The 27,077-nt window shown below is 37.0% G+C and overlaps 1 pseudogene; it reads left to right on the plus strand.

The window, feature by feature from the left end:
* The first annotated feature begins 963 nt into the window (after positions 1 to 963).
* LOC121249284 overlaps positions 964 to 27,077 on the plus strand; it is a 35,087-nt pseudogene continuing 8,973 nt past the window's right edge.

Raw genomic sequence — 27,077 nt, forward strand, 5'->3', positions numbered from 1 at the left:
GGAAGAATGAAGTAGATGTGGAAATAAAAAAGCGTCTCACAATGGCATAACAGTACCTAGATCTTAGAAGATTATACAAGTAAGAAGCGATTCTTTATAGGGTTTTATGGACACCCTGAGACAGCAAAAAGACAAGGATCATGGGAGCTTTTGGGCAAGCTAAAACCATCTGAACAAACCCTCAGTTGTGTTATTGGGGACTTTAATGAAATTCTATATCATACAGAGAAGTATGGGGCAGGCAAAGAGAGGGAAGCATAAAGGGGTTATTTCAGAAGAAATTTGGAAGAAAATAGCTTATCTGATATGAGGTATGAAGGGGAGAAATTTACATGGAGCAATAAACATTCAGATGCGACCTTTACAAAGGAGAGGTTGGATAAGGCAATAGCAAATCATTATTGGAGCGCCTGTTTTAAGAAGGCATGGGTGGAAGTGTTACCTGCCAAAACTTCATACCACAAGCCTCTATTATTAACAATGCAAGCAAGTAATAGAAGACAGAAGAAAGTGTTTAGATTTGAGGCTATTTGGTTAAAAGACGAGGAGTGTGTGAAAATCATATCGAAGGAATGGCCAGCCCAAGACCCTTGCATCCCTCCTCATGAAAGGATAAAAAAAGTACTCAATACTTGTAGTACTGCTTTGAATACATGGCACAGACAGAAAGCTAGAGACAATGAGGGTGAGATTAAAAGGAAGACAGATAGGCTAAAATTTTTGCAAGAAGGAGAAGAGGCTCACAATTTTAAAGATAAAAAGAAGTTACAAAGTGAATTACGCATTCTACTAGAGCAAGACGATTTGAAGTGGAGGCAAATGGCAAAAAGGAATTGGCTTCAACATAGGGACTGAAACATAAAGTATTTTCATATTTGTGCCTCTCAAAGAAGAAAAAATAATAGAATCATACAAGTGACTGATGCACAAGCCAGAGTGCTGAAGGAACAAGTTGATATAAAAATGGCTTTAAAGGTGCATTTTGAAGAAGTGTATAGCTTGAATGCATTATCAGGGGAAGCAATTGAAGCTTGTCTGAAATCTTTAGAATCTCGAGTGACAAGAGAGATGAATGAAAGCTTGCAGCAGGAGTTCACAAGAGGAAAGATCAAGGCAGCAGTGTAGCAAATAGGCCCTTGCCCTTTCAAGTCACCTGAACCAGATGGTTTTGGAGCTTGTTTTTTCAACAATATTGTAGCATCATTGGTGATGAGATATGTAATGTTGTCTTAAGTTTCTTAAGGGGTGGAGAGATTATGCATTCAATGAATTTTACTTTTATTGCTCTAATTCCTAAAGTTAAGTCCCATGTGCTAGTCAGTGAATTTAGGCCCATCAGTCTTTGTAATGTTATCTATAAGATTATAGTAAAAGATACTACCAGCCATCATTTCTCAGCAGGAAAGTGCTTTTATCCTGGTGAGATTGATCTCAGACAACATTATGGTGGCATATAAAGTATTACATACTATGAAAAATAGACAAAGAGGGAAGACAAGCAGTATAGCTCTTAAACTTGATATGTCCAAGGCATATAATCGAGTGAAGTGACCTTCTTTGGAGGTTGTTAAGAAGGAAATTGGCTTTGGTGAGAAATGGATAAAGTTGATAATGAGTTGTGTCTCAACAATCTCATATTCTGTGTTTGTGAATGGTGTGCCTGGAGAGAAAATTTTCCCTACTAGAAGATTAAGGCAGGGTGATCCTTTCTCGCCATGCTTATTCTTGTTGTGTGTTGAAGGATTGAGTAATATGTTCTTGGTCGAGAGCAAAAGGGGAATCAAAGGAGCTACAGTTGCTAGGGGAGGAACAAAGGTGAATCACTTGATGTTTGCACATGACTGCATAGCTTTTTGTAGAGCCACCTGTGATGAGTGGAAATGCATTAATCATATACTAGTATGAGTAAGCCTCTGGCCAGTGCCTCAACAAGCAAAAAGCTTCGATTTTTTTTAGTGGTATTTCAAAGGTGCAGGAGAATAAGAGAATTATGGAGGTAGCTGGAGCAAGTAGTGGAAGCTGTGAAAAATACTTAGGTTTGCCTTCTATGGTTGGGAGATCAAAGTATAACACATTCATATGCATAAAAGAAAGGATTTGGCAATGAATTAACAATTGGAAGAATTCATTTCTTTCCCAATCTGGGAAGGAAGTTCTTTTGAAAGCTGTCATCCAAGCAATCTCTACATACTACATGAGTCATGTATTCAAACTATCTAAGAGACTATGTAATGAGATCTCAGCTCTGATGGCCAGATTTTGGTAGAGACAGAAACAAAGTGAAAAGGAAATTTAATGTAAGAGTTGGGGTAAAATGGGGGCCTCAAAAGAAGCTAGAGGTATGGGTTTCAGGGATCTAAATAGTTTCAATAGAGCCATGTTTGCTAAACAATGTTGGAGGTTGCACACCAACTCAAGCTCACTGTCTGCAAAGATATAAAAAAAAAAAAAAAAAATACTACAAGAAGTAGGATTTGTTACATGCAAAATTGGGTTATAGCCCTTCCTTAATGTGGAGAAGCCTATGGGGATCTTTGAATCTGCTAAAATGGATTAGTGTGGAGAGTAGGAAATGACAAAAACGTTAACATTTGGGAAGATAGGTGGGTTTTAACTCCATCATCTTGTCGAGGCATTCAAGGCCAAGTTAATTGTCTAGACATGCACTCAAAAGTGGAGGAATTTATAGATGCATGAAGAGGTGCATGGAAGGAAGACTTCATTTAGGAAGTGCTGGGCAAGGAAGAGTCAAATAGGGTGTGCAAAATTCCTCTTAGCAAGATGGGTCTTGAAGATAAACATATTTGGGATGTTTCAAAGTCAGGGAATTTTTCAGTTAAGAGTGAATCTCATCTTGATATGAGCTTAAAAAATAAGGAACATGGTGAACCGCCTAGCAAAATATATAATAGTGTGGTTTGGAAAGAAATTTGGAAAATGAATGTACCTGGTATGGTAAAAAAACTTTATATGAAAAGCTATTAATGACTGATTGCCTACAAGGAGAAATTTGGTTAGAAGGAAGATCATAAAAAATGCCATGTGTCATATTTGCAATAGAGAAAATGAGTTCGTGTGTCATTCTTGTTGGAGTTGTGTGTCTTCTACAGATGTATGGGCAGAACCTACTAGCCATGTACAAAAATGGGCTAGCAGTGAAAATGATTTCTTTACATTATGGGGAATGATGGTTCAGAAGCTAAAACAAGATTACCTGGAAAAGGTTGTAGTTTTACTGAGATGTATTTGATTGAGAAGGAACAAGTTTATCTTTGAGGATAAATTTACTCCAAAAATGGTTGCAAGAACAACAATGGAGAATCTTGAAGAGTACCAGTTGTTACAGATGGAGCAACTAGATCACCATAAAACTAAGTGGACAAATTGAAATGGAGCCAAATGGAGGAAACCAGAAGACAGTGAGGTGAAGGTAAACCGGGATGTCTCTTGTGATGCAAAAAACAACGAAATGGGGGTAGGAATTATTATTAGATATTTGGAGGGAGAGATCCTAGCTTCACTATGCATGAGCAAGTTGAGAGTTTTTCAGCCCATTATTGTTGAGATCTATGCTTTATGGAGGGCCTTGAAATTCTGTAGAGCTGAACCTTACTAGAGTCATTTTTGAAGGAGATGCTTTGGCGGTGGTAAAAGTTGTAGATTGTAAAGAAGAGGATTGAACATGGTTTGGACAGCTTATAGAAGAGATAAAAAAGAGTCTTCAACAACAAACCATAGTGGAAAATTCAATATACATGCAGAGAAAGCAATAAAGTAGCCCATGAATTGGCAAAGATAGCTATAGAGAATAGAGAGAAGCTTGTATGGGTCAAGGATGGTCTATTTGAAATTTTCTCGCTTGTTTTACAAGACAAACTTTGTACTTGTTGATATTCAGAAATGAAATTACACTTCTTACTTAAAAAAAAAAAAAAAAAAAAAAAAAAAAAAAAAAAAAAGATTGAAGGGTTTGATTAATTGAATTAAACAGGTTAAGCTATAGTTTACTAATATACAATATGAATTTTGACTTGAAAAGAGTTGAACTCGACACAATATCACAATTTGCTAGTCCTACTTATAGACAAAATCTATACTCTTTCTAGTTATTTATTTTTAAATAATAAGATAGGTCAAAAAAGTATAAATTCATCACAAACATTTAGGGATTGTCTGGAAGAGATTTAATCTCATCATATTTCATTTCATCTAATTTTATCTCATTCTCAAACATCACTCAAATACAAACTTATTTCTATTTTAAATATTCAACTTTTTCATCTAATTATTACCTAATCATTACAACTTTTTTAAAATTCAAACAAAATAAAAAAAATAGCTCAATTTTTTCAAATCCCAAAATAAATATAATATTAAAATATTATATTCTAACAATATTTTTATTCAATTTTTTTCTCTCACCTTTCTAAAAATCCAATAAAACATCATAATTCAAACAATTTCATTACTATTCACAAATTATTTCATTACTATTCACAAAGAGTTTTGCTACTCATTATCTCCACACCACACTTATTTTTATTATTTTATTTTTTGATTTTATTCATGCTAAACTAATTGAGTTCTTCTACTCGTCATTCCTATACCACATACATGCTAAGAGAAAAAAAAATAATGAAATAAAAAGTCATGTATAGTATGTGGTATAGGAATAATGAGTATAATTTTTCATTTACAAATTTTTCATCTCATCTCATATCTCAAATATCCCTTATATCATATAAAGAAATAATGCAAGATATTCATGAATTAAACAAACCTACTGACCAAAAAGAAATCTTTAACAATTTGCCCTACCTTAATATCTGTACAATGAATAAAAAAGGATATATGTCAAGCTGTGATGTTATACGGGAAAATAAAAAAGCTAAAAGAAAAGAAAAAAGATGGCTCTACAGCCATCACTAGGGTTGTAAAATTAACAGGTTACTTGATAGGCAGCTCGAACTTGACTCAATTAAACTTGAATTCGATTCGATTCAACTTGTTGGCTCGACTCATATATATTTATACATATATAATATATTATATAATATTATTGTATTATATATCTTATAGAATTATAGACTATAGTCCACTACATATACTTATACTATATATATATATATATAATATATCATAGATATATAAAACTAGAAGTTATGATGAATACATATATAATGATATTATGAATATATGATGAGTGCAATATTATCTATAACTTATCTTATCAAAGATTGAAATGTCACATAAAAATTTGTGCTTACAACTTACATATAGAGAGTGTAACTTATTTGCAGTTGTCAGTAGACTGTAATAGATAGTGGACTACTAAGACTGGTAGTATAACAGTAATACCTATAGACTATAGTTATAATATTAACTTATCACTTATGATTCTATTTCTATCATTCTATGAAGTACTATTATAGTAGTATTAGTTATTAATCTTAAAACTTGATATAATTAAAATACTTATTACTTTATACTAATATACTATATTAGTATTGTAGTATTAGATGGTCGTGTGTTAATAAATATATAGTATTATTACTATTATAATTTATAGTCTAACATAAATATATAACATAATAGATTTATAAATTACACCATATGGTTCATATAGATGTTATTATAATTTAAGTTGTAACATGTTAATCTACCGTGTAAGTGTCAATTTAATGTTTTTGTTATTTATAAAAAAAAAATGTACCATGTAACTTGTAATTGTGTTGTGTAACATCAACGCGTTACATGTAAGGTAATCTTCTATGTGTAGCCCTTGGATTTGTAAATTATAATCTCAGCCATTTATTTCCATTATTGAATTTGAAGGAAACCCTAGTTTTTACACGATGCGTCAATGCCTATCCTCATTTCTCTTTCTCTTAGCCTTGCAGCCATTTCACTCTCAGAGACTTCAGTGCATTACTAAACCTGGCCTTACACGACGCGATTTGCAACTCTTGAAGCCTTAATTCTTGAAGGCTTGCAATTGCAGCCATCTCCCTTTCAAAATCCGAGAGACTGAGGTTGCGTTTGGATATTGAACTGAGTTGAGTTGAGATTATAAAATATTATTAGAATATTTTTTTAATATTATTATTATTTTGAGATTTGAAAAAATAGAATTGTTTATTATATTTTGTGTTAAAATTTAAAAAAGTTATAATGATGAGTTGAGATGAGTTTGTTAACCAAACGTACCCTGAGAGTGAGTGTTGAGAGATCAATACCATCTCGGCAGCTGCGAGAAACCCTAGGAAATGTACAGACGACCCTATTTTCAGGGAGTCGTGACAACAATCTACAGTATACAATCTCAGTCTTAGAGTTGACAGTCAGGGTTTGACAGATGGGTCATTAGCTACTATCATTTATGAGTCCCAACCAACTGAATCCCTAATTCTCTGGTTTCTGGTGCTCTCATTCATCGAATCGTTTGTCTATCGCCTTTGGTTCCAGTTTCTAAGCATTTTGTTGGGAGCTTTTTGTGATTTGAAACTAGATATTGCCTCTAGTTCTCTCCTAACTCTTTCTAAATTGTTTTCTTGTAGATCTCATCATATAAGATGACTTAGATGAGCACATAACCCCTGTTCTGCCATACATCAATAGTCACGACTCCTAGCATGCTTCTCTGACTGTGAGATTGTGACTGTCAATCACTATTACTCTATGATTAATATGAAAATTGCTTAATTTTTATTTTATTTTGTAATGCCAAAAGTGGTCTTATTAGCCCTTGATCTCTCTATTACTTGCACCGTTGCACGAGCTTATTATTCATATTGAAAATTTTGGGAAAGAAGCCTTGTGAACAAAGAATTTGCGGATCTGTGCTTGAAGAAAAATTTTCGGTCCATAGAGCTGTGAGTTTCACTTATTCCTCCTCCTTAATTCAGCTTGTTTGTGTATATTGTTGAGTGAAGATTTGTATTTGATTAAAATAAACTATATAGTTCTAATTTTATGTTCTTGTTTGAAGTTTCTGGAGGTGCTAAGTTTGTTGATAATGTTTGCACATAGAGCCTAAGGCCATAGAGGTGCTCTATTTTTTATGATACTGTCTAAAATAAATAGAATATAAAATCAGTTTGACAAGTAGAATATAAAATCAGTTAGAGTTGATTAATCTGATTGAGTTTGATTACTTGTTTATGTCCTTGCTCTATTTTGATGAGTTCAAATCAGTTTGAGTTGAAGGGAAATGTGTGGATTGATTAATCTAATTCTATCTGGTTCTATATTTAATAATTCTTGCTCTATTTTGATGAGTGGCATAGAAAATCTGTTTGAGTTTAATTAATGAGTAGCATATCAAATCTCTATCCTCTGTAGCCTGTATTTGTTTATAATGTTTGCACATAGAGTCAAAGAGGTAACCTATTTCTTGCAATATGGAATGTTGCTTTGTATAACATGTTTGGGTTGTTTAATATGATCCTATCTGATTCTATATTTAGTAAGTCTTGCCCTATTTTGATGAGTAGCATATAAAATATGTTTGAGTTTAATTGATGAGTAGCATATCAAATCTCTGTCCTCTGTAGCTTGTATTTGTTAATAACGTCTGCACATATAGCCAGAAGACTAAAGGGAACCTGATTTTTTTTTTTTTTTTTTGTTGAATAAAAAACGTGTTCATCTTCTCATTGAATATCAATCAATACAATATTTCTCACTAAGTACAATATTTGAAATCTGTAATGGGCCATCTTCAATCCAGACCACTGTTTTGAATTTCGTACCGGCCGCTGGGCTGGTACAGGTACCCTATACGTTTCATATCGGCCCAAATATTGGCCGTACCGGCCGATATTTCGGCCTTCAATTTTTTTTTTCATTTTTTCAAACTACAAGCTTATTTTTTGACCCCCAATTCATATTAGGCTATTTATAATGTATATATATATGTATTTATATATAATTTATTCATATATCGATTATTCTGAAACGGTACCGGTATCGAAATATTTCGTTCCAGTACCTTGACTGGTACGGCTTCCGGTACGATATTCAAAACATTGATCTAGACCCTTTCCTCTGTAAAAGTTAACGCTAACTTTGCCAGTAAATGGGCAACATTATTAGCCTCTCTAAAAACAAACTTTACACTAGTTTCTCATATCTATAAGAATTCTTCTTGTATCTTCTATCAACACTCCATAGTCAGTCAAAATCTTTTCTTCACTGGCCACAACCTTCACTACCACCGTGAGTCCCCCTCCAGCACAACCTTTGCCAAACTTAGCTCCAATCCAAACATAGTGGCCTTTCTGAGAGCCCACGCTTCAGCCATGCATGCCCCTTCCAAATTCTCCACAGCAGCACACAAACATGCTAAAACTTCACCCTGCTCATCCCTTGCAATAATCCTTATCCCAACTTTTTTTAGTTTTTCATCTACCGTAGCATCCTAGTTAAGCTTCACTTCCCCTCCTTCTGATTTTATCCATTTTGCAACATCCCTTCTTGAAGAGCCTCAAATTACTGACAATTGAGAACAACTCAAGTTTGCCTCCATAAATTCCCCTCTCATTTGAACAGCAGTTGTGAGCACTTGTCTTGGAGCATCAAATTTGTTTTAAAAAATCAGAGAGTTTCTCCTCAACCAAAGCATTCTCATAATATAAACCATCAATTCCATCTCTTCTCTTTCTAGTCTCTATAGTATATTTTGCCACAAGTCAGTAAAGTCTCTCATATCACTGGGCTCCCCCTCTTCTGCCCACACATCCACAGCAGCTGGGCACATCCACAAAACATGGATGACAATCTCAGCTTCTCTTCCATAAAGGGGACACAATCTTGAGTCAGACACATGCTTTTTGTCTAGATTTTCTTTAGTAGGAAGAAGATCATGAATAGCTTTCCATAGAAAGTGCTTCACAACCCCTTGAACCTTCAAATCCCAAATCTGTCTTCATACTTCAACATGCTTATCACTCTTCGATGACTCACCATCCATTTGCTTCAATCTCTCTTTTCCAAGATAGTATGTTGTTTTAACCGAAAATCTCCCATTCTTTGCTGGTCCCCAGATCATCTTATCCTTCACCCTCCATCTACTTAGTGACTTACTACAAATTTTCTCAACTTCGAAGACTTCAAAGATATCATGAATTAGCATGCTATTCCAAGAGACAAAGCCCTCATCAATAAGTTTACCCACACATGCATTAAGAGGCAAGATCTTACAAGGGGATTGAACTTTGAAAGAGTTAGGAATAGGGAGCCACCTGTCCTGTCATATTTTGATGGTTTTGTCATATCCAACTCTCCCAAAAATACCTTTTTTAAGAAAGTCAATAGCTAACCATAGACTCCTCCAAATGAAGGAAGGGTCAAATCCCTGTTTTACTTTAGTAATACACCCTCTTCGGAAATATTTCTCCTTCATAATTTTTCTCACCAAAAGAGAAGGTGAATTAAGCATCCTCTAGCACTGTTTTGCTAACATTGCCACATTGAACACTTCAATGTCTCTAAACCCTAGCCCTCCATCCTTCTTTGAATCCCCCATTTTATTCCAACTTCTCCACTGAATCTTATTCACCTCCTGCTTGTGTCCCTACCAAAACTTAGCCATGAGGGACGAGATCTCTTGACAAATTCTCCTTGAAGGGAACCTAATTCTTGCTTCTAGTACGGAATGATACTTTGTTTAACATGTTTAGTTTGATTAATTTGATCCAATATGATTCTTGCTTGATGTTTTTCCTTCAAGTATGAAATGATACTTTCTTTAACATGTTTTGGTTTATTATAGATTATAATCTTCTATGGTTGAAGGTGTTGTGTAGCCTATGGCTGTGTTTATTGTCAACATGGTTGTGTTCATCATGTTCTACTTGATAAATCTTATCCAATCTGTTCCATGTTTATTGTCTTGCTTCAAGTATGATTTGGTGTTTTGTTTTGCTTGATAAATCTTATCCAATCTGTTCTTTCTTTGTCCAATTTTTTTTTTTTTTTTTTTGTGTTTATATTGTTGAGGTGCCTTGCTTTTAGAGGCACATCGAGCCACCAAAGCAAGAGTTTATTGAAATTGTTCGAGTCAATATTATTTGACTCTAACATCTTTTAGTTGATTATATCAACTATATAAGCCTTGCCTTTTGGAGGCATTGAGCTATCAAGGTAAGGCTGTAAATGAAACTGTTGAAGTCAAATGTTTTTTACTTTAACATGTTTTAGTGTCTTTGCTTCTGGAGGCACCTTAAGCCATCAAGATAATGTTGTTTTCATTTTAGTTGATTAATATAACTTGTTTGGTCAATGTTTATATGCTTAGTTTATGTTTCTGATTTTGTGTTTAAAAAACATTAGACCCTAGCAAATGGATGATCGTATGAATTTGGTTGATCCGATGGAGGAGTATGAAAATGAAAACTTTATTGGGATTAGCATAATATTTTCACATTTTATCATGTTTAATCTATGGAGCATTTTGACAGTTTGGTTGTTTTATGTGGTCTGTATTGTTTAATCTAAATCTATATGATTTGCTATCTGATATTTGGACATTTTACTTTGTAATATTTGGACAGTTTGATTGTTTTATCTGATTTTGTTTGGGATGATATGAGTCATGACAATTTAGGTAATTTCTAAGTTCCAACTCATCACCATCCAAATTTCTTAAATTTTTTTAAATGACAAATTAAATTTTGCATTGCAAACATCCCTTGACAATATTGCTAAGTTAAAAGTACTTGAGTAATGATGCAAGAGAATAAAAATGATATTAATGTTTTTTATTGTTTCAGTGTGCAGGTTATCATGATGATTTTGTTCAAATCTGGGAACTTGCTGACTTCTGTCATGGTGATTTCAGATTTTGTAGAAATTTGATAACTTCTTGTGTCATTGTGATTTTGTTGAAATTTGGTAATTGCAGTTATCTAGCTGATTTTGTTGAATTTTGGTAACTTGTTGTGAACTTGTTACTAAGCTGATTTTGTTTTAGTAACTGTAGTTGTCTAGTTGATTTTGTTGTTTGGCTGTTTTGGCAACTTGTTTGGTAACTGCATGTGGTATTAGTAATTTAGTGCATCTGTTTATAAAAAAAAAAAAAAAATTAATTTAGTGTATCTGTGTATGCCTATTGCATAGTGCTGCCTGTTGGTTATCTTCGATTCTTCTTGTGTCATACTGATTTTGTTTTGGTAATTGCAGTTGTCTGCCTCACAGTTTGTTGTCTGGCTGTTTTGGTAACTTCTTTGGTAGCCTATAGTATTAGTGTATGCCTATCGCATACAGGTAGCTGGTTGACAGATTCGATTGTTCTTGTGGCTGGTAACTGCCTGTGGTATTGTATGCCTATTACAGTTATCTGCCTCACAATTTGTTGTCTGGCTGATATGAGTCATGCCTATTGCCTATTGCATACTCTCTGTTTTGGTAACTTCTTTGGTAACTATATTTGGTAACTGCAGTTGGTAACTTGTCTGAATCCTGATGTACATATTTATTTCTAAGACTGCTTGTATAATTGTATTGTGCAACTGTGTTAGAGATATGACATTATTTTTTAGGCAAATTAAGTTTTGAATTTCCTATCAAACATCCATTGACAGTATTACTAAGTTAACAGTACTTGAGCAATGGATTAAAAATAAGCTTAAATTTTTTAGTGTATGCAAGGCAACAATGTCAAAATTTCTGGCTCCATTCATGAAGACTCGGGACTTCACTAATTTTACAACCCATTTTTGTTTTGAAGTTTAATGTATCTTATTTCATAATTTATTATTGTAAAATATTTTTTGATTCACTTGTTCCATTAGGATGTAAAATGTCATTTAATGTACCACAACCATAATACTCTTAAAGGCTTCATGATGTAAATTTGTATTTAATTTGTTATTTTACTGATACATTTATTTTGGATATAAAATATTCTGTTAATGAGCTGAGCTTGAGTCGAGCTTGGACATGGCTCGTGAACAAAACCGAGCTTGAGCTGAGCTCGAGTTTGCAATACATGTAAACGGGCTGAGCTCGGACGTTCTCATAGGCCCTGCTAATAAACGAGTCGAGTCCAAGCTCGACTCGAGTTGTGAACGAGTTGAGCTCGCACACCCCATGTTCGCTCGAGCTCAGCTTGTTTACAACCCTGGCTGTCACGTAGTGAATTTTATGAGTTTTTTTTAAGTATTTTTTTAATGTTTTTAAATATTAAAAAAATTTAAAATATTATTAAAAAAATAGACAATACTAGGGATCCCATTAGAGATCCGGCTCCAATTTTTTTTTAGTTTTTTTTCCTTAATGATTAATAAAGTTTTGTTTACACAATTTTCTTCTTTTTTTTTAAAATATTTAAAAGTGTTAAAAAAAACTTTTAAATATTTTGTTTAAATAGAAAAATTCACAATATTATTAAACAATAATTTCTTAAACAAAGTAAAAAAAAATTAAAAAAAAGGCTGTTTTTTAAAAAAAATACTTTTTTAATCACATTAAAAAAAAAAAAAAAAAAAAAAAAAAAAAAAAAAAAAAAAAAAAAAAAAAAACCAAAAGCCCCCTACTGAAATACTAGCATTTTCCAAGAAAAAAAAGCCCACGAGTCCCACCGGCACTGGACATTAGCTCGGAGGCCACGTCGGCAACCAACAGTCGCACGGTCAATGGACACGTGTCGGTGAATCCCTTCATGTGGCTGAATTCCGACTCTCCGAGGAAATGCTGCGTAGGTCGGGAAGGGGGATGGCTCATGGCGCGGCTGCTCCGACTGCCTGCCCCTGCGGCCTGTCACCTTTGCTTTCGGTTCGTTAACTTCAAATCTCTCAAACTTTTAGCCAACGCTAGAAAGTCCAACGCACACGCACGAATTCACAATCAGCAGCCAGAAACTCAAGCATAAACTCTCTCTCTCTCTCTCTCTCTCTCTCAAAGTTTATCAATCAACGGTTTCTGGAAAGCCCTATCATGCTTCGGCCGCCTTCAATGCTTGGAAGCGACAAGATAAGAATATGAAACACCTGTAAGTTCTAAATTTTTCGTTTTTAATTTCATCTCAATTTCTATTTGGTTTCCGTTAAAACTGAAGGAAAGAAGAAATGAATGAGGATTCGCATATACTGTTTGTGTGACGGGGGAAGCTTCCTAGTTAACTTAGCTAAGTGATTGCAAATGTACTAAACTGAGAAGGTTTTTCATATTCGACAGTTGATATATTCTGCTTTTTTTTTTCTCCTCTACTTCTCCCTGCAACCAAACAGTTCTATGTAGATTATTTTCTTACTGAAGTCACGTGTTGTGACTTGGATATTTCAGGGCCAAGGGTCAAATTTCTATTAGAAAGGATCAATATCTCTGCAAGTTGCGTTTTGTATCAAGTGAGGGGGATAGTGGTTGTTTATACTGTTAATGGCAGGAGACGTGTTAGAGACCCCGGTCTTGTCCCTAACACTAAGGACCATAAGCTCGCCTTGGTGTGAATGATGACCGAGTGACCTTGCCAACTTGCTTGGCCTTCAACAAAGGGATGGTGTTTGGGTGATGGAATGATGGAGATGATGATGAACTTGAGTAGGCTAAGTGTTTAGGGAAGGCAAATCAATGTGGGCGGCTAGAGACTTGTTCTTGAGTGAGGTGCCAAGATGATGGGGCTAGGGTTGAGTGGATGAGATGGGGCGAGGGTTGAGTGGATGAGATGAGGCTAGGGTTACGGGTTGGAGGCAACTAGGGTTGCCGTGGACTATGGGAATGAACTAGGGTTGACGTGGTCTTTGAAGATTGGCTTAGGATTATGGATGTTTGATGCAATGTGGATGGCTTGGAGGCAACTAGGGTTGCTGTGGACTATGAGAATGAACTAGGGTTGACGTGGTCTTTGAAGATTGGCTTAGGATTATGGGTGTTTGATGCAATGTGGATGGCTTGAGGGTTGCCCTTGATGTTGGGGCCTCTTGGATGATGATTAGGGTTGGTATGGTGAAGTGTAGCTAGGGTTTTGTGTGGTGGCTAAGTGTGATTTCGAGATTGGGAAGAGATGGATTAGAGTTGGAGTCTTGGATGAGATGCTAGGGTTTGGAAAGTGTTTGAATGAGTTTAGGGTTGCTCCTTGACTTTAGGGATTAGGAGATGGAAGATAAGATTTGAATATGGCAAGATAGGATTGAGATCTTTGGTTGACTTGAGTGATTGTAGTGAATGAGAGATTTGAGGGATTGGATATGGTAGATGAGACGGAGTTTGAATGAGTCAAGGGTTTCCTTGATTTTAGGGATTGGCTAGGATAAGTTAAGGAAGATAGGATTTGGATTTGAATATGACAAGATGATGGAGTTTTTGGTTGACTAGGTCTATGGAAGGAGTTGAGAGATTTAAGGAATTGGATGAGTGATTGGAGAGATTGAGTGATTCTAGGGAAGTTCCTAAAATCAAGGGATTGTCATGGGATGAGTCAACTTTCCTTGAATTAAGGAAGTTGCCAAAGAGGTCTCTTGATGGACGGCTAGGGTTTGTGTGAGTGGATGAAGGCAAAACTCCTAAAAGGAATGAATTACCTTCTAGAGATTTGAGGTGGACGGCTAGGGTTTTATGGATCAAAGACTTTGGTGTGGCCGAATATGTAAGTGGAGTATATGGACTAGGGTTTTATGGATATGGAAAGATTTATGAACAAGCCACTTATGGTAAGTATGACTTACGGCTAGGGCAAGTTGGATGATGGGAAGTGGCAATTTCGGCTAGGTCAATAAATATGATGGATGAAGGATAATTATGGGATGTGGCCAATTACGAAAGGTATGGCAACACTAGGGTTGGTCGAGTAGTGTATGTGAGAAATATGGTTAGGATTTTATGGAAGGGTGGCAAGGTAATTTATGGTAAGTGGACTAGGGCAAACACTATAGTGGGCAAGGCTTTGTGTTTGGGTGGATCAAATGAATGCAAGAAAATATATGGATGAACAATATGGATGAACATGTATGAACATTCAAGAACACAATGATGAACAACTTCACCACCAAGTCAAGAATGCACAAAGATGAATGGACTCAACGAAAGAATATAAAGACTCTTTTTGGTTTATATGTATATTTAGATATGTAAGAAAGTGTAGATGAACAAGATGAAAAATAAAAACAATGAAGATAATGGATGAACAAGATAACACTTCAACTATTGATTCACGGATTGCACAATAGTTGAAATAAATCTCATAGATTGATAAACTTGAAAATAACAAAAATAACACAACTTGGATTCACGAATTGCACCAAGTTGCAAGAACAAGATAAGTTGAATCACATCTATTCACGAATTGCAAGGTGATGATTCTCTACTAGGGATTCACGAATTGCACTCAAGTAGCCCAAGTGCTTAGTACCAAAAGAGTGATCTCAAGAACAAGTCTACCCACTTAGAGAATTTGCCAAAGGTTCAAAAGATGTAAAGTAAATGCCTAAGGGTCCTATTTATAGAGAATACAAAGTGGAAACCCTAATTCGTCCCTTTACAAATAAAAATAAATAAATAAATCAATAAACAAATGATAGTTTTGTGGAACCCATGGGGGCCCACGGCATTGGCCCTTGGTGGTTTTGGCTAGCCCATGCATGCCTAGGACCATGTCCTAGGGCGGTTTTTGATGGGGTCTTGACAAGACGGCCCGCGGATTGGTGGGCTTTCTTCTGGTTTGGCTGCACTATTGAATGGTGAGGATCCCAGAGAGGATTCGTCGAAAACTCGGCTCATTTCATATTACGATGATTTTTGCCAACAATCTGTGGAGCGTACTCTTGACTACGTATTTGGTCTCCCTAACAGATCAATTGGTCCATTGACTTCTCCAGATGACGGCAATCTTGTCCACTCTATCATAAAGGATGAGTTCTCAAACTTCCACGTGAATTCAGCTTCTTTGGTTAGAAATACAGATGGACTTCGTATATTTAATAATGGTTGTGGTCCCCCTGTTGTTGGTCTTGAAGATATTGGCGTGTTTGGTGATCTAAGAATCATTAAGCCGTCATTGCTTATAGAGAGCTTATCAACGTTCAGTAGTGCCAGGGCTAATCCATGTGTTTTGAAAGGGAAATGGATGTATGAAGTCATCTTAGAAACTTCAGGTATACAACAGCTTGGATGGGTAACCTTTTCTTGCCCTTTCACCGACCAGAAGGGTGTAGGTAATGCTGAAGATTCATATGCATTTGATGGGAGGAGGGTGAAGAAATGGAATAAGGAAGATGATCCATATGACCAGTCGTGGGTTGCTGGTGATGTCATTGGATGCTGCATTGATTTGGATTGAGATGAAATTTCATTCTATAGAAGTGGTCTGTCCCTTGGAGTGGCATTCCATGATATTTGCAAGATGGGGCCTGGATTAGGCTTTTTTCCTGCAATTTCTCTTTCTCAAGGTGAACGGTGTGAACTAAATTTTGGGTCCCACCTAAGTACCCGATATTGAAGGCTATCTTCCTATTCAAACACCTTCCTCTTTAACTTCTTTTGTTACTTGGTTGCTGCAGTGCTTATCGAGTTTGTGGGATATGCAAAATTTGGAAAGGGCTGAGCAGTTTTCTGTCGAGAAACTGGGGAGATTGGTGACATTTGTTTCATTTGAAGAACTTTTTGACCCATTATCTCATGGGATATGTGAGGAATTTTTCTCCATACTTGGAGCAGATGCTGGGAATGTGGAGTATATGGGATGGGGTCCATTTCTATCATTTGTGATGGAAGTGTTTGGAGTGCAGGCACCACATGACTATTCAAGCTTGGATAGAGCAGTTGATCTCTTTCTAGGATTTGAAGGATCCCATTTGTCATTTGAGCACCTGATAAGCGCCCTTTCATGCAGTTGCAAAACAGCATCTTTGGTTCTCACAGTGTCCTTACTCAGGATCATATCCTTACCTTGCACTGGCATGTTATATCTTAAGACGAGAAGAATTGATGGTATGGTGGTGGAAGTCATCAGATTTTGAATTCTTGTTTGAAGGATTTCTGTCACTGAGGACCCCAAACAAACAGGATCTTGAGTGCATGATTCCCTCTATATGGTGGCCTGGTTCATGTGAAGATGTTTCCCATGAGAGTGGCATGGTCTTGGCAACTACTGCTTTATCCAAAGCAATCAGTAATGTGCATTTTGAACTAGAACTTATTAGAGTGTGCTTGCTATCTTAGATTGAAAACATGATGGTCATGGGAAGGACAAAATCCCCTTTTTAAACACCAATCATATTATTTAAGCACAGTGTAGATAAACTACTTCCCGGTTTGTAATTGAAGTAGAAGCCCAGTAAGAATATCTTACTACAAGAACATCCCCGGATCTGCTTTCGTAATCTCATTTAGCTTGCATTTCTTCAAGTTTTTTATCTCTATAATGCCGAGAGTAGGAAGTATGCAAATATCAGTTTAACACAAATAAGTAAACAACTCAACAGTTCATTTCATTTGGAATGGAATTCCAGTAAGAATCATCTTTTATTTGCATACTTATCAAAAAAAAAAAAAAAAAAAAAGAATCATCTTTTATAACAACATTCCTGAAGATAGACTCAATTATTTTGTTTGACTTACACTGTTTAATAACATTGTTCATGAATAATGGATCGTGAAATAAATGGACATGAGTTTATGGTTAAGCCTGCCTTATAAGTTGAATTAGTAATATAAATATTCTTATTATGCAGGCAGAGTGAATGGAGATGCTTGTTTGACCTACTAATCATTACCTAATTATTACAACTTTTCCTAACTCACAAACAAAACACAAAAAACAATATAACTTTTTCGAACTTCAAAACAAAAATAATATTTAAAATTTATATTTAAAATTTTTTTTAACTTTATATTATTTTTATTCTATTTTTTCTCTCTCCTTCCCAAAACCCACTAAAACATCTTAACTCAAACCATTTCAATACCATTCACAGATATTCTAAGATATTCTAAGTTATCCAGACGAGCCCTTAATCTCGATTGTTAAAGGCTAAAGCTTACCCAAAATAACCTATCTAAAAGCTTACCCAAAATAAGCTTGTAATCATTACAAACCTTGACAGAGCAAGAAAGCAAAACTATTTATATGAGCCCATGCTTCAAAGCTTCTCTTGATAAAATTTTCTCGCATACTGTTCCCACCCAAATTGTTGACAGTTATGATTGAATCAGATCTCTCCAATTATGAGTTAAAAAACCTTGACTTGTTAGTTAACAGCCTACCACTCTACATCAAGCTGACGAGGAACAACACAAGATTATGTTTCAGATAGTTCTATTTCTTGACCACGATGAATGAGTTCGAAATATCCGCTGTAACTCTACAAATTTTTGTACTTTTATTTATTTATTTATTTTTATGGAAACTTAGTCATCCCTAGGGAAGGATAGATGTTTATTTTCTTTTTTGGCATGCCTATGTGTTTTCTTTTGCAAGCACAGTTGCTGTGGACATTGAAGAGCTTTTTGCACATGTGAATTGGACTAGTTAACTTTGATTAAAGCAAGCTGTTGACATTGATGGAGAAATATTTTAATAGTTGCAACCATTTTTAGGGTCAGAAAAAAGGGAATAAAATATTTGCATGAGATGTGACTTCCTCTATTTTTTCTTTCCTGGGCTTGTTTTCCTAAGAGATAAAATGAGTTCTATTTGTTGTTACCTAAAATTTTAGACCATGAAATGATGGAATTTTCAATATGTCTAGGTTGAAATCATAACTCCTTTTTTATGAACATATTTCTTTAGTTCTCATATCTGTCATATTATCCTGTTTTCTTCTTGGACTGATTCATATTCTTCTTATTAGTTATTATTCAGGCATTATTTTTGCTATCACCTGTTTGTTTAATAATATTTCGTCCCCTTTCTTCTATTTATTTTTCTTACAGTTATCAACAGAAGGTGTTCTCAGTTCAATAATAAACAAAACATAAGCTGCCTCGTTGCAGATTTGCAGCATCTTCAAAAGGGTGTAGTGCATATCTCACATGCTATATATGTGAGATATGCACTACACTCTTTTGAAGATTTGTGAGATATGCACTACATTCTTTTGAAGATGCTGCTAATCTGCAACAAGGCAACTTATGTTTTGTTTATTATTGAACTGAGAATACTTTCTGTCCATGAGTAACTTAAAATGATATCAAAGTGACAAAGTTACTGTGTTTTTCTTGAATGTGGTCAAAAGGACTCTGTTGATAAGTTGCTATCTTCATTAAAATTTAAATATTACAGCCAAGAATCAGAAATGTTCTCAATTCTTTGTTTCACATAGATGCAAAGTTAATAATTCCATATCGAAGAAACATGCACTTATCTCTCAGTTTGTAATTTAATCTTTGGCTTCAATGATGATGTCTCTCTTCCAACTTTATGACGTGGTCTGAGCTGGTGGTCAACTGATTTTATGTGGGATGTGGATCAATTAAATGTTTTTGTGTAACGTCCACTTCGGAAAAATTCTGAAAAAAGTTAAGTTATCCTCATTTAATTGCTGCGATGGGTGGCCCTCCGGTGACCCTTGTTACTGGCTGGAATGAGCAGTTGGGTCTGGAGGGGTCTGAGGCGTTGAGGGTTGGCTTTAAGGATGAGGAGTTAGGGAAGGTTTTGACTGTGGGAGGATGCGGAGATCGAAGAAGTTTTGTTCAGGCTCTTCAACGGCCATTACCGCAGCCCAAGTTTTGGGTGGCTATGCGGAAACCAGAGAATATTAATGGAGAGATGGGTTTTGTTTTCTTAGATGTGGAGATGGAAAGGGCGGTTGAAGACCTAAAGTTTGCTCTTGTATTAAAATTTTTGACTTCAAGACCATCGATTGATGTGTTGCGGGTGAAGATTATCAAGACTTGGGGGTTTAGCAAGGTGCCCATGATTAGTTTCATGGATGAGAATCATGTTTTGTTGCATTTGGCTAATGAGAAAGACTACTTGCATGCATGGGCAAGGGAGGGCAGGATGGTCGCTGGTTGTCAATTCCGATTATTCAACTAGACAGTTGATTTTGATGTGCACAAAGAACCAGCGATTGCGCCTCAATGGATTTTTTCTTCCAAGGTTGCCTTTGCATTTATACCGGTTGGATTGTTTACAAATTTTGGCGATGAGGTTTGGAAGGTTTCTTGGCACTGATAATGCAACGCTGTATCGCACACGTGCAACTGGGGCGAGACTGTGTGTTGAAGTTGACTTGCGGCAGGAGCCAGTGTGTGGTTTTCTGTTGGTGGTGGGCAATAAGAATTAGGTGTGGCAAGAGGTTGTATATGAGAAACGGGGCTTTTATTGTAAGAAGTGTTTTAGGCAAGGGCATACTGAGGCGGTGTTTAGGGTGGGGGACCGTGGGAAGGCTAGACCGATTGTTAAAAAGGGGTTGGTGGGAGTTGGTAAATAGGAGGATACTTCAGTTTGGAAAGAGGTGGGCCGTAAGTCAAAACCAGATAATCTGGAGGGGATTGTTATTATGGAGGAAGGAGAGGTAGTGGTCTCTGAGAAAGCTACAGAGGGTATAAAGGAGGCTACGGAGGTTGAGAAGGGTAAGGGTATTGTAGTAGAGCATAGTCCTCCAATTGCTAACGTGGTGGAGGGTTCAAGTGGGAGTGGCTTGGGAGGAACGACTCTGGAACCAGGGGTGGGAGTGATGGTCGTGGATGCCGTGAGGGATGACTCGCATGGGATGGTTGTGGCTGGTTGTGAATCGTTTTGTTTGGTGGAAGAAATTCAGAATAGTGATGAGGTGGAGGAGGCGAAGGAAGTGGAGGGCAGTAGGGGGGGTGCGATTGCATGCATGGAGGAGGTTGTGTTGTGCGTTAACAGATTCGAGACGCTTTCAGAAGAGGAAAATGTTGTGGAGGTGGATGTTTCTAAGGATTATTGTTTTGATCGTGGGACTAATAATCGATGTGAGACAAATGTAGCAGAGCGGGAAGCTGTACAGGTGAGGAAGTCGAGAAGGGCTAAGGCCCATCCTCTCAAATTGAATTTATGATAGATAATATAATGGTGTGGAATGTCTGGGGGTTGGGCACTTCTAAAAGAAGGTTAAAAATGTTGGATCGTAAATATAATATTTTGATCTTGGTGGTTTTTGAAACATTCCAAGCTACTGATAAGATTCATAGGTGGGCATTGAGTATGGGATTTCCTAACTTTGGGTCTAATTTGGAGATGGAAGAAAAGGTTGGAAAGGTTTGCTTGTGTTGGAAGGAGGGATAAATATGGACTTGGTTGGCATGACAAGCCAGTCATTTTCGGGACTGTTTTCGCATAATGGCGAAGTATTCTTACTTATTTTATTTATGCTAAATGCTCTACGAATGAACATCGTGATTTGTGGAGTCATCTGAGTAGTATCTCCTGCAGTGGTGTTCCATGGGTGGTAATGGGTGATTTTAATATAATTAGATCTGATGATGAAAGAGTTGGTGGTCGACTGAGAGCAAGACTTGCGATGGACGAGTTTAATGAGTGCATTAATTCATGTGGCTTGGACGACTGGAATTTGGAAGGGAAACAATTATCATGATGTAATGGGCAGCAAGGATTGGCTTGTAGTTGGGCTAAACTTGATCGATTGTTGGTGAATAATTCTTTTTCTTTGAAGTTTGGTGGTGCGTTGGCCCGGTTGCTTAGTAGACAAACTTCAGATCATTCGCCATTGATTGTACAATTGGGTTCGGAGGTTCGAAGGTATGGGCTGGTTCTTTTTCGATTCCAAAACATGTGGATACAGCATGGTGATTTTTTAAAGATGGTTGAAGAATCCTGGACAGTTGATATGCCGGGGGAGAGTGGCTTGAATATCCTAGTGGGAAAACTTAAACGTCTAAAAGTTACTTTACGCGTTTGTAACAAAGAAGTTTTTGGGCTTGTGGATGGAAAAACTCGGGAACTAGAGCAGAGGATTGAGGTCCTTGAGGATGGGTTACAGAATGGATTTTCGGAACAAGTGGAAGCTGAGCTCTTATATGAGAAAGCTGAACTGGAACTTTGGGTGCAACGGGAAGACATTTGACTAGCTCAACAAGCGAAGGAAAAATGGTTGTACGAGGGAGAGCAGAATTCAAAGTATTTTCATGCGGTCATTGCTCATCGGAGAAGGACTTCGAGTGTGAATGATATGTGCCTTCTTGATAATACGTTGTTAGATACTCCGGAAATAGTTCATGAGGGGGCTGTGAGACATTTTCAAGAATTTCTTGTGCAGGCCAGGATGGGGGACCTTCTAGATTTGAGTAATTTAATTCAGTCCGTGATTGGTGACCGGGAGGTAACATGCTTGAGTGTGGAGCCGAGCATGTTGAAATCCATAGCGTCGGACTCGAGCCCTAGTTTGGATGGGTTTGGATCTGCTTTCTACCTAGCATGTTGGGATATTATTAAGCTGGATGTTATGGCAACAGTGAGGGAGTTCTTTCATGGTAAGGAGCTTCCTAGATTTTACTCTTCATCATTTATTGTCATTATTCCAAAGGTGAAGCAGCCAATCAGTTTTGATCAATTCCGTCCGATTAGCCTGTGTGGTGTGTTATACAAGGTGTTTACTAAGTTGCTTGTCAATCGGTTATCAAGGGTGCTTGAAAAAATTATTTCGCCGGAACAGGGTGCGTTTGTGAAGGGTCGTAGTATTTTTTCAGAATATTTCTCTTACTCAGGAAATGTTAAAGTAGTTACATAGGAGGTCAAGGGGAGGAAATATCCTAATGAAAATTGACATGAGTAAAGTGTATGATAGGGTGGATTGGAGGTTTTTGATGCATGTCCTATGAGCTTTTGGCATACCGGATTTTTTCTATAAATTGATCTTCAATTGTGTGGTGTCTCCTTGGTTTTTAGTAACGATGAATGGCACTTACAAAGGGTTTTTTAAGTCGAAAAGGGGCCTTAGACAAGGAGACTCCCTATCACCATATCTTTTTATTATTATGGAGGAAGTTTTGACTCGAATGATAAATGCCAGGGTGGTTGAGAAAAAGATATAGTTGTTTTCACTTCCAGTGAATGCTCCGAAGATCTCTCATCTCTTGTATGCTGACGATGTAGTAGTGTTTGCTAATGCTTCAAAAAGAACGATCCGATGTTTGATGGAGATTTTCAAGAAGTATGAGGCATGGACGGGGTAGTTGATTAATTTTGAAAAATCGGCTATATACTTCTCAAAATGGTTATCGAATCGTCGGGTGAGAGAAGTTCTGGTGGAGACTAGTCTTACGTGGGGGAATTTTCCAATTAAGTATTTGGGAGTTCTAATTGTGGATGGGAGGTTAAAAATTGCCCATTTTGAGCCATTGCTAGACAAAGTGGCTAAGAAGTTGGCGGGTTGGAAAAATCGGTTACTATCGCAAGGGAGCCATTTGTTATTGTTGAGGCATGTGATGACCAGTATGCCTGTTCATCTACTTGCAGTGGTTCATACGCCAAAGAAGGTCATAAATAAACTAAATAGTATGTTGGCAAGATTTTATTGGGGAGAGCAGGACGGAAAAAAAAAAAAAAAAAGAGGAAGTGGAGGGTGTGGAGGAAATTGTCTGCCAGTGGAGGAAGGTGGTGTTGGCGTTAGAGACTTGGGTGAAGTTCAACAATCGTTGTTTCTGAAATTGGGATGGCAGTTTTTGACGCAAAAAACCTTCTGGGCAAAATTCTTTTGGGCAAAATATGTTAAGGAGAGCCACATTAGTCTTAATTTGGAGAGAAGGCCTGGTTCGCAGTTTTGGAGTAAAATTATATGAGGGATACTAGTTTTATTGCAAAACTCCAAATGGAAGATTCGAGAGGGGAGAGCATCATTGTGGTATGATAAATTCATGGGAGAATGTCCTTTGCATGAAGTAGTTGATCATATAGTTGAGTCACGCATTCATATTAACGAGTTGATAATTCGTGATTCATGGGACGTTGATCATTTGTAGGAATTAGTGGGGGTTCGATTAGCAAATGAGGTCATGTTGGTAGTGGGTGGATTGAAGGACTCGAAGGATGTATTGATTCGGATGCTGGAAAAGGATGGAAGCTTTTCAACGAAGTTTGCTTGGGATTTAATATAGGTAAAACTTCCGAAGGTGGAATGGGCGAAGTGGGTCTGGCATAACACGATGACGAAAAAGTTTTCCGTATGTATGTGGAAAGCATTTTTCAGCTGCTTAAGTGTTGATGAGCAAGTTCGTAAGGTTGGTATTCCCATTATTTCTTGTTGCAATTGCTATTCAGGTGGCCATGTTGAAGACTTGGAGCATGTGTTGGGTGGTGGGGAGTTTACAGGTGCAGTATGGAAGAAGGTGTCGGCTGGGGTGGGGATCCCGTTCATGGCACAACAGCGTTGGAAGGAACAAGTTTTAGCTTTGTTTCGCAGAGCAAACCGACAATCACAGATCGAGCAATTGGTGGGATTGATCCCTATGATTGTGGTCTGGAGGTTATGGCAGAGGAGATGCCGTGCTCGCATGGAAGGGAAGATGGAATCATTAACTGAGGTATGGCACTCTATTAGATTTTGGGTGGAGGTTATAGCGGGTAAGGTTACGAAGGTGAATAAGTTGGCAGAAGGGGATGTGCATTTGTTGTCTCGGCTTGATGTGCCGATAGCTGAACCCAGAAGGAGTAGATGTCAAATCGTGCTGTGGTCCAAACCAAGGCCTGGCAGAGTAAAATTAAATGTGGATGGAAGCAGTTTGAGAAACCCTGGTGTCAGTGGAGGGGGTGGCGTTATTCGGAATAATTCTGGGGCGCTTATTGCTGCATTTTCAAAGTGTTTTGGGTACGGTTCTAACACTGAGGCTGAGTTACGTGCGCTTCTTGAAGGCTTGGTTCTATGTAAGCAACTTGGATATGAATTGGTTGACATTGAGTGTGATTCTTTGGTGGTGGTCTCCTGGATTTTAGCTGAACGTTGTACAGTTTGGTATTTATGGGATTTTTGGGATAAGTTGTTGGCTCTATTAGATGAGATGAATTTTTCTATTATTCATTGTTTTAGGGAGGGTAATAAAGTTGCTGATTTCTTGGCAAAATGTAGTGATTTGGGTGAGAATGCGATGTATAGAGAGGTTGGTCTATTTCAAAGAGAGTTAAAAGGAATGTATAGGTTGGATAAGTTGGGTTTGGCTTTTTTTCCTAGTAGGTGAAGTGTTGAAGTTCGTAGGCACGGGTTGTTTTTGTTGTGTGATATTCTTTGTGATGGTTTTCCTCCGCCACAAGTGAGGGCCAATAATGAATAAAAGGTGTCAAAAAAAAAAAAAAAAAAAGAAGGCATACGCAGGGGCAACATTATGTAGACGAGTTGTTTTTTGGATGCTAGCTTTATGAATTTCCATACTAATTCATAAATGAAAGTTACCTATTTGTTTGCAGATAGAGGAGAAGCATAGGGACCTCTGCTGTTTGGTTATTCAATTCATACCACCTCTAGCACCTCCTCAGTTACCTGGTTCAGTGTTCAGGACATTTGTACATAATCTCTTGTTAAAGAATAGAGGAACTGATCGTAACGTACTGCCTCCTGGGGTCTCAAGCAACTCTGTTCTTGTTTCTTTGTACACAGTTATACTCCATTTTCTATCTGAGGAATTGACATGAGGGACATCTGTGGCTGGTTGAAGAGCTGTGAAACAGTTGACCCCAATGTCAGTTTTCTTCATAGGGTGGCCAACAAAGTTTTCCCATGTACTTATTTCTGAAAAGTGATCCTCATCGAAGTGACATATCTAGGCTTGGAGGCTTATTCAGTCACCTATTGAAATCAAATCCTGCAAACAATGAGGAAAGCAGAAGTGATCAGGTGGGAGGAAGGGTGTATGGATGATGAAGAAACCAGAGTTACTCATTCAACTAGGCATAAACCATGTTGCTGTTCAAGTTCAAGGTATGATGACTTCACAAGAATCTCAAAGGATCCAATTAGATACACAGCCAAAAGTTCTTCAGCCCATTGCAACCATATTCCAGAGAGATCTGCTCATGTTGCTGCAGAATGCAGTGCTGGAAGTTTGAACAATGACATAACGGATAAACCTAGCTCCAGCGATCAATCTGAATCTGAATTTGGTTATCACCCAGTCCAACATGTGATAATTGTACCGAGGGAAATTGATGTGTCTTCAGCTACACTAAGAGAAGAAGAAGAACTTCTAGATGCCTTGCTGTTGTTGTATCATATAGGTCTTGCACCAAATTTTAAGCAGGTGAGGAACCAATGGGTAAAATTTGTTCTTTGGAGAATATACGAGTTTTTTTGTTGATTTTGAACTTGGCATCTGCATTGATCTTTATTTCCATTCCTATACTGTCTCACATATTTCTGACAATTTATATAAAAATTAATGCTGTTAAACTTAACATGGTGATATGTTGATTTAGAGTACATTATATATATTTGTATTTTTTTACAACCCTTATAATGGTTGTTTGACCTTTGTAATAAGTGGTGTTGCTCGTTGGTGAAACTGACATTTTGGTGATCTGTACCATGCCTGCCTATTTTGGGCACTTTTGAATTGAGCATTTGCTCTAGTTTGAATTGTACTTCATTCTGCATTTGACTCTCTACCTTCTAGTTTGCTATATGTTTGCTCCCTTTTTTAGAGTATTTTACCTCATGTCCACTTCCAAAGACCTTTCACTTATTTGCACCGATCTTCCTTGATTCTTTTGAATGTTTTAATTATCTGAAATACATTCTTCTGACTGTAGGCATCAATTTACATGTCTCATCAGTCACAGTCAATCTCTGTGCTAGATGAAACTGATAAACAGATAAGAGGAGGAACTTGCAGTGAGCAATTAAAGCATTTGAAAGAAGCCCGCAATTGCTATCGTGAAGAAGTTATTGACTGTGTCAGACATTGTACATGGTAAGATGAGCATGAGGAATTCTTTTTGAAATTTAATTTGGCTTGTATTTTTTTTACTCATGTACTAGCTTGGGAAACACAAGCAGTCTGGACAGCATGGCTTTAGGCATTAGCCACATCTTTCCTGACCAACACTTGTCCAAGACTAAGCAGTTGGATGAAATATTAGCTACCAAACTAGAATGTTTCTTGAGATCTCTAAAATTAACCCATTGAGTCCGAATGGACCCGTTATCATTTAGTAACATTTCCCTAGT

The sequence above is a fragment of the Juglans microcarpa x Juglans regia genome, chromosome 2D, assembly GCF_004785595.1.
Source record: "Juglans microcarpa x Juglans regia isolate MS1-56 chromosome 2D, Jm3101_v1.0, whole genome shotgun sequence".
Classification (NCBI taxonomy): Eukaryota; Viridiplantae; Streptophyta; class Magnoliopsida; order Fagales; family Juglandaceae; genus Juglans; species Juglans microcarpa x Juglans regia.